The sequence below is a fragment of the Dermacentor silvarum genome, chromosome 1, assembly GCF_013339745.2.
Source record: "Dermacentor silvarum isolate Dsil-2018 chromosome 1, BIME_Dsil_1.4, whole genome shotgun sequence".
Taxonomy (NCBI): Eukaryota; Metazoa; Arthropoda; class Arachnida; order Ixodida; family Ixodidae; genus Dermacentor; species Dermacentor silvarum.
In genome coordinates, this window is record NC_051154.1 from 131,696,431 (window position 1) to 131,706,230 (window position 9,800).

Here is a 9,800-nt window from a genome sequence, read left to right on the forward strand (position 1 = left end):
CGCGGCAATCAGGAAGAGAGCGAGACGACTGCTGCTGGCCTTGCTGCGAGACACGGGGCTCATAGACATTTGGTGACACACCCCTGATCTCAACTCGAAGGAGGATCAGGCGGAACAATTGCCGGCTATGTATGCCAGGCTAACCCCGCCTGCTTCAACATCATCACCACCACCACCCTACAAATCGTTTGTCGAAATGCGCTTCGCAAACGGCACAGTTTCTCTCCAGTGGCTTGTCTGCACGCGGGATCAAGCGTTCACAAGCCTTGCGTCATTCGTCGTCTGCAGGAACGGTGAAAAAGGATGCCTTGTTTCCTTTCTTTCTCGCGGAAACGTACCCAGCAGTGCATCCTGGAGCAAAGCAATGTCTCTGTCACTTTTCCATCACGGTAGGTGTAGCGGGCACGGCCACATATTCAGAAAATCGCTGAAACCAACGGCAGCACCATTAGTTTTCAGCGAATGACACCAGTTTGGAGATATGCGCCATCAAACTCGCCGTAAAAATGCACTGTTGTTTCGTTTACTTTTTTACCAAAATGCTCCTTTATACATTGAAGCACAAAAGTAACTAGAACGCCCATGTATTTCGGCCCAAACATTGGGAAATGATATCTCGAAACTGGTGTCATCCTGGAGACTTATTTCAAGTGGATGCGTCTTGCAAACTCACCGGCTACAATTGGTAAATTGCAATATGTGTCGTAAAGTAATTAACTAAAAAGTTCATTAGTCATTTTTGTTAATTAGTTGAATATGTGCTTCAATTTCTCGTGCTACTAATGTCCGCCTCTTCGAATAACCCAGCCCAACGAAAAGAATTATACTACGGGCCACAGGCGATTTTTTAAAATTCCGTAAAGCCTAATTTGAACACCCGCTATACAATCCGGCAGTTTTACGTGCAATATGTGCGAAAGCAAAACGTACGCTGAAGTGCGTTCGCCAGTTTTTAATAGCACAGCAACAAGAGCATAGGTGGTGCGCAGGTGATTATAGGGGTATGCTGTGTTCGAATTCGAGCGCCCCCCCCCCCCCCCCCAAACAAAAAGAAAGGCAAAGGTAAAGTCTTACCGATAGTCTTACATGACGTTCTACTGACGATATTTTTCTCATTCTACAGTTCTTGCGCAGGCATTTACGAAACTGGCCATGAACAGATCATATTTTACCACACCGAACTTCCACCCTCAGCGTGAGGCTGTTGGAAGGATGTTTAGGAGCGGCAGCGTAATGGGGCCGGAAATGTCACTGTATCGCAGTCAGAAAGAGCACAAAAGTAGCGCGAGTTGTAGTTTACGCCATCGCGGAATTGCCTGTTGTCACCACAAGGGGAGGTTCAATGGTTTATTTAATTTTAATTTACTTGTTTATGGTTGCCGGCTTAGAATGTTGGCAATGCATTTTGGCTTCAAGTTAGTAACTACGAGCCAAAAGTCAGTCGTCCCAACATCTGTGGCTGCGAAATACATCGTAACAATGATAACAAAACTAATAGAGCGATGTAAAATGGATAAAGTAAACCCTGATACCGTTCTTTCTTCGTATCGACTTATTTATACGCTGACGGTTTCTTATAGTCTCCTGACCATGTCCCAGTTTATTTCTAGCTCTTTAAAATAAAATGTATGTATTTGTGAAATAGACGTTACCTTATTACTGTGGTCTTTGAATATCTGTGTAAATTAAAAAAAGAAAAACGAATTTTTTTTTTCACGACAGCTACGAAAGCTGCATCCTTCACATCCACACTTGCATTCAGGTTTATGATAATTCTTCAGGTAAGTGATGAAAACCAAGCGTTCCGCTTGAAGAAAGAGAGAGAGAGAGATGTATAAGAAAAAGATGCAGAGAAGTTAACCACGGTAGCGTCTGGTTGGCTACCCTAAACGCGGGGAAGGAGTAAAGAAAGGTAAGAAGGACGGGGGAGAAGGAGAGTCACTTTGCGCGCACAGTCGCAACGGCTCATCCAGTCCGGTTGCCTTCAAGAAGCGTATTAGGGCTTTGGTGACCTTCTGCATACTAAAGATCTACGTCTAAGGTCCCAGGATCTTAGCTTCCGAGAGCAGTCTGTCGTTTAAGCAGCTAAGGCTTATATGCAGAACATGTAGTTGAGAGTCGTAGGTCGGAAGGTGGCACAGAATGTGTTCGATGGTTTCATTTCGTAGGCAAGAGTTGCATACGGCGCTGTTGGCCATTCCGATGAGGAATAAATAAGCGCTTGTGAATCCGACGCCCAACCACAGGCGGATCACTAAATTTGTTTTACGACGAGAGAGCCCGAGTAGTAGGCGAAGTCGCAAGTCAGGGTCCAGTGAATCGAATCAAGAGTTGGTGAAACCCTGCGTATTCCAATGTAAAGTGAAGTAAAGTGAAGTTTACTTTCTCTTTCATACAAAGGAGGATGCCGGGGCTAAAGGCTGGAATGCCTGACGAAGGCCTCGGCTTCCCTGTACAGTCTGACATCAGAATACACAAACACATAACTGAAAAAATATAACAATGTAAATGCAAAATCACCTGCACTTGCAAGTGTCACATGATGCAGTTATTTAAGCATACAACAGTAAAAACGGCGTTATACAATACAAAGACCGGAATCGATAAGATATTTCTTTGTTTCCCTTTTAAACATTTTGAATAAAACATCAAAATCAACATTTGTCGACATTTTATCAATAGCCGCAGTTACTTGATAATTTATTTTTGTTTTGGACCCGGTGAATTTGTTTTCGAAAATAGTATGCGTCATTAGACAAAGTATTGTTTCGAGTGTGTAATTTGTCGGTTTTAATATGCTGCCGCAAACGAAAAAGGTAGGCTTGGTTCGCTTTAAGCAAATCGTAACTGCGAAACAACGGCGGCGCGGAAAAATCTTTTGGTCTGCCATAGTAACTATGAATGCGCCGCAAAGCTCTCTTTTGAAGTACTAGTAGTTTCTGAACGTTAGCGGTCGTAGTTGTTCCCCATACTAGAATATACAATAGGTTAACTTAGAATATACAAGCGCATAATACATCTGTAGTCTCAACCACACTGGTACCAGTTTAGCTACTTTGTAAAGGCATCTAACACTTTTACTTATTTCAGATGCTAATTTTGATACATGCGTGTTCCAGGAAAGGTTCTGGTGGAACCAGACACCGAGAAATTTAATTTGATCAACTTCATGTATTATTACGCGTCCAAGTTGAATGTTGACCTTATAGAAATCAGCAGTATTAATTGGCCTAAAGATAATATAGCTGGTTTTGCATAAATTTAAAGAATACATGTTGCATTGTGGCCAGGATTGTAAGTTACCTAAGTCCCTGTTTACCATAGCCTCAGCTTGGACAAGAGATTTGGCTGTAAAGAATATGTTCGTGTCATCATCGTACATAATCATGTCATGAGAATCTGGTAGTTTGGTAATGTTATTGATATATATTAAAAACAATAGTGATCCTAATATAGAGCCCTGAGGGACTCCGCAAGTGACAGTCAGTCGGTCAGATGAAACGTCATTCACCCGTACGTATTGTATCCTATGGCGTAAATAATTCTGCACTAAGGTAAGTGTAATACCAGGTACACCATAGTAATTTAACTTAAGTAAGAGAATACCGTGCTGTACGCAGTCGAACGCCTTTCGAAAATCCAAGAATATACCAAGTGTGTAGTGCTTGTGCTCTATATTTTTAAGTATTTTATCCTTAATAACGAGTAGTGCTTGCTCTGTGGATTTTTTTTAAACCGTACTGGGAAACAGATATCAAGTTGTGTCCAGTAAAAGAACATTCAAGCCTGCAATTGATGACTCCTTAAAATACTTTAGAAAATACTGGTAACACAGAGATTGGTCGGTAGTTTGACATTTCCATTAGATTGCCACCTTTGTATATTGCACAGACCTTGGCTATTTTTAGGTCATCGGGAAACACGCCAGTAGTAAACATTAGGTTAGCAAGATAAGACAATACGTCAGATATTAAAGGCGCAACGTGCTTGATGGGAACAGATCTTATATCATCATGACCTGCAGATACATCATTTTTAACTTGTTCATTAAAGTCACTATTTCCTCAGAGGAAGTGGGTGAAAAAAACACAAACTTCGATAAAGAAGTAATATTGTTATTAAATGCATTGTCAGCTTCAGGTGCATCACCGAGCGGTTTACTAACATTGACAAAATACTTAATAAAAGCACAGGCTAAATCAAAACCAGACAACTTTCCATCCGGCGTACTGATTTCGTTCAGCACATTATATTTTCGTTTTGTTAGATTAGTTACTTCTCTCCATATACTTTACCACTGTCGTTTTGGACTCTTATAAAGCGCTCGATAAAATAATTTGTCTTTGCTGTCTTTAATTCTTTACTCGGTTGATTTCGATACTGCTTATACTCCTTTAGAAGGTTGGGATTCCGATCCTGAATAAAAAGGTGGTGCATCTTGTTCTTAGTGCAAATTTTTGCGTGTAAGTCTTTGTTTATCCACGGCTTCCTGTACTTCTCTCTGTTTAATTTCTGATTAGTGGGAAAGCATTACTATAGGCGTTTAAAAACTTCCTAATAAATTTTGGGTACGCCTTATTTACGTAACCGATATCGTATAGGGTGTATGCACTTGACGTCATCCGCGAGGAGGGCTACCGTCGTCCGCGGTTGCCACCATGTTGGCGGTCGCCGTCCTTAGGCGGCCTATAGGCCTAGGCACTGGCAGTAGCGCAACGGGCGATTCAGCGGAAGGTTGCACTTAAGTATTTATAGTCAATTGGTGTGTTTGGTGACTATAAGGCACTTAAGTGCACACGCACGCGGTTTAGATAAAGCTGAGCGATTGCGCTACGAAGAAAAAGTGCGCTTGTGCGGCGGCGTCGACCCACTTGAGCTGAAAGACGCTGAACTTCAGCGCGATGTCGGGCTGCTGCCTCGCGTGGATTTCACCGACATCAAGGACTATCTTGTGCACGGAACACGTTTTGTGTCGCGCGAGCAACTAAAATCATACAAATCCATGGAAGGCCATATTTATTTGACGAGCAGCAGCCGTTCGTCAAATTGTTGTTATCGTTGTTGTCGGAAAGGTGAGCAAGCTTCCGCCGTATATTTTTGTTCGCGTTTTTTCTTTTTTTGGTGAAATAGCAGTGTGAATTGTGTGCATCCAATAACCACGGTAATGGGATGTCGCGGTCGGAGAGGGATTAGATACAGCAGTTGCCAGTGGTTGTTTTCAAATGGTTTTTTAGACCTCCACAACCACTGCGTGCCATGCATGTGTTTGTTTAGTGCTGGTTAGAGACGCGCAGCTTTCGGAAAGAAACAAGTGTATTGTATTTGTAACTTCCTTCCTCTTTAATGGCCGTCAGCATTTACGCAGTCCCGTAAATGCCATTCATTGACGTCGTACAAATTAGCGTTAACGTTGTTTTATTTTGAAAAGTCGGTGCTCCAACTCGATCTGCAGCCACCACAATTTTCAAATTGAATTCAAATTTTTAGATCGCGACGCTTAAACTGTCTGTTTGTACTCGCAACTTCGTCATTCACAGTCATTCAATGAAAAGCTGCTCGCACCATGGCTTCTCATAAAAGACGACGGCGACACCGCGCAGTTCACCATTGTGCCGCTGCTGCATTGGCGTACAATCGCGGCACGTATAGTCTCTTCGTGCGCGCAGATACACTAATTCAAGTACTTTCTACGTAGTACCACGCCCTCACGGCTCCGCGCGCAAAACACTGCTGTGTGCGAACTCCCCACGACGGCTTGGACGATAGCGATCTCCAATACTTCCGCGACGCACGGACGAACCGACGACCGTAAACATGGCGCGGCTGCCCGGCGATGCTGTCGCCGCCTTTTCAGTGCATACCCCCTCCTATATGTTATGCCAATTTATATTCCGAACGAGGTATTGAAATTTGTTCAGATTTGTATCATTTATTTCCCGCGTTATATATCTGTCAACTGTAACCTTGGGTTTACGCACTCTGTTAATAAAGCAAGAGATTGGAATATGATCAATAATGTCCGAAGTCAGTAAGCCAGATTCAATATTACATGGTACAACGCTTGTAACACAAACATCTAAAAGGGTGGCTGTATCAATAGTAATTCTAGTAGGCAAAGTAATGTGATTGGAACATGCTAAGGATGAAATAACAGCGTTGAAATCTCTAGTGCTCTGATGGTCATGCAATAGAGTTATATTAGCATCACCCATAAGTACAAATGGAAGAGCAGTATAATTCAAGTTTTCAAGCAATTTTTCAAAGAAATCAAGAAACTGCCACCAACCAACCTCGCTGCCAACCGGCAGCAAGACCTCGGAGAAGATAACCTCGTGAGATTGGTACATGCGTTCGTAATGTGCCATTTCACTTACGTCGCGGCCATGCACAACGGGCAAAGATCGGAGCGGGATAAGCTCAACGCATTAATCAGCAAGGCAATCAAGAGAGCTCTCGGCCTCCCCATATACACACACACGGAAAGCTTACTTCAACTCGGCATGCATAACACGCTAGAGGAATTGGCGGAAGCGCAGGAGGGCCCAGTTCGTCAGGCTATCTATACCACACAAGCGGGAAGACACATCCTGCAGGAGCTGGGCGTTCCCCCCACAGTGGTCAAAACAAAGTTCTGCAGCATCCCTCGAGAGCAGCGGGACCGCATCACTGTCGCCCCGATCTCACGAAACGTCCATCCGGAACACAACGTGGGAAGACGTCGGGCGCGCGCGAAGGCCCTCCTGGAAAAGGCTCGTAAATGGGCTTCGGAGAACAGTTTCATAGACGCAGCGCGCTACGCCGACGGACAGGCCTTCGCTGCGGTTAGCGTAGACCATGAAAGTAAAGTAACGAACGCAATCTCGATTCGAACGACGTCCTCTGAGATCGCAGAGCAGGTTGCAATAGCGATGGCCTTATTGGACGACAAGAGGACATCAATCTACAGTGACTCGAGATCAGCCGTTCGAGCATTTGCCAAAGGAACCATATCCGAGCTGGCCCTAGGGATACTAGGAAGCAAGCAGATCAAGCCACACACAGTGATCTGGTTTCCAGCCCACATGGGACAGATCGAGGGTGCCCCGCCCAACCTCAATGAGTCGGCACACAATACTGCGCGAGGGATTATCAACCGCGTAGCTACGAGTACCGGGCAGCGTGACGTTGGAGGTACTGACAATCGGGACTCTCCTTCCTCGTACAACAAAATTACTAAGCACATTTACTTGGCTCGTAGGATCTACCCCCTCCCACATTGTAAACTCAATAGACCGCAGGCTTTAACACTAAGGCTTCTACAGACGGGGGCATACCCAAACCCCCTACTTCTTCACAAAATGTACCCCGAAATCCAGACAACCAATGCATGTGCGCTATGCAATGACTTAGCGAGCTTACCTCACATGCTCTGGCGGTGTCCCGCGTTACGCGGCGATGAAAGCAACACTTCTTCACGTTGGGATGCGGTTCTACGCAGCCCCGACCTCGAAGAACAGTTATGGGCTGTCCAACGGGCCCGCGACGCGGCGGAAAGGCTCGGCCTCTCTGTTCCGACGTGGGAGCGGCCCGCTGCGCGGTAGCGCGCGCCCTAAAGGACCCAAATAAAGTTATTCATCCATCCATCCATCAAGAAACTGTCGCTTATTTCCAGTCGGTGGCCTATAAATTGCCACAACAATTATATTGGGCAGTGATACAGTTAAACAGTCAACAATGGGACTCATTATTGAACAGTCGTCAAGAACAGAATGCGGGTAGCAGCATTTAACATATACAGAAAGGCTTCCACCTCTTCCACTGGGATGTAGAAGACCGTTATATGCGTAGTTATTGAAATGAAGAAGGTCATCATGTGCGAGCAACCAAGTCTCAGTAACTACTAACACATCAAATTCTGTTGTTAATTAGGTAAAAAAGTGATCAAGGCGGTCGCCTTTGTTTTTGATGCTTCTTATGTTAAAGTGTATAACAGACAGTTCCTGCTGCTGGTTACAGAATTTAGCGTTAAAAGACTCAGGGTTGTACAGAGAACAAGTCGGTATTTGTAACGTGGCCATGATCGCTTAAGCGAAAAATAATGCAACTATTGTGATATATTGCGCAAATCGCCCTCATCGGCAATCGTGATGGCATTGGAGGATTCGTTCTTTCTGGCGAAAATATTGCCCCCGCTCGTCCAAACGAATTTACAAGACATTTTTTTCTTTCGGACAATTTTGGCTCCCAGTAGTTGCTTATTAGCACGGGTTATATGCTCGTTAACATAAACCCGATCATGTCCAATCCCAATACCAAAGTGGGATGCAACGAGCAAGTGAGTAAAGTCGCCGCGCTGCATCGGTTCTCGACAGCGGTATTGGTACGCACTGATCTTGCTGGTAAGCCGAGCGCGCGGCTTCGTCTGCCCTGTCGTTGCCGGTAATTCCGCAGTAGCTCGGCAGCCACTGAAATATAATGTCCTGACCGTCTTCGAAAGCTTGGTGGTGAGTATGTCTAATTTTTTGTACTATCTGCTCATGGGAGCCATTACGCAAACCAAACATTGCTTATCGATTAGGCGGTTATTGAAGCACATAATCGCCGGCACCTTGAAGAGCCGCAAGTTGTGCGGCTGTCGATGTCATTACATGCGAAAGCTTGAGCTGTATAGTTACCGAGCTCAATGGGACAATCCCAGCTCCGGTAGAGCTATTGGAACTAGTACAACCGTCCGTGTAGTATGTGCGCGGTCAAAATGGGTCTTATTCATAAAAAAAAAAAATCAACAGTCGCGTCAAGGCTAGTGTCACAGCTAGGTATACGTATAAGGTTGTCGGACACACCACCATGCACATGTTGGGCGCTTGAAGCCAGATGGTAGTTAGTCTCGGTAATTGGCCACGACACCGGAGAATGTCGCCTGTACCCTCCACGCTGGCAAGCAAGCCAAGTGGTGTGATGGTAGCCTTGAAAGATGTCTCATGTGCTTTCTAAAGTCTGGAAAATAGGAGAAGAAAATGTTCCTGATAAAACGGCCAGCAGGAGCAGATGAAATCCCAATACAGCTAATCAAACAGCTGAGTTCAATGAGCAAGGCAAAGCTGACTAGTCATATGAACAAGCGATTAAAACAAAGAAAATCGCTGTTAGGTGGCGTGAGAGCAGAATTAACCTTATCTATTAAGACAAAGTTGATAAGGATAGGAAGAGCTCGTACAAACCAGTTACAGTAACGTCGATGATATATAGAATGGGAGTGGAAGCTATAAAATTAGGGCTGTCGAAGCGGATCGAGAAAATTATATTTTGGGGAGAGCGATGAAGAGAAAGGAAAGGGAGGGAGGTTAACCAGGCTGCACCTAGTTTGCTACCCTGCAATCAGGAGATGAAAGTGAGCAGAAAAAAAAAGGGGGGGGGGGGGGGGAAGAAAGGGAGAAAGGAATGAATGAATGAAAAACTTTATTTTCGCAAAGGAGGTTTCCCGGCGAAGGTGGAGCCCTCAGTCCAGGGCCCCTGTGGCCTTTGCCATCTTGCGAGCTCTGTCGATCAGCTTGAGCTGTAGAACAGGCGATGAGCGGGCGCACGTATAACATTGTTCACCGCGCTAACAGAGGCAGTCGGAGAGTTTAGTTGACTTCAAAAAGTGCAGTAGTGCAATTGTGGCCCGCAACGCGGCTGACGGTCGTGGGCATGGGGCCCACGTATTTCTTCTTACATGCCTGCTCTGTCGTCCTGTCGGCTCAAAGGGCCCCTCACCAGGCCACATAGCAAATTTTGGTTATACGCTGGAAGTTGTTACGTGCCCTCTAGGGAGCGTTCTA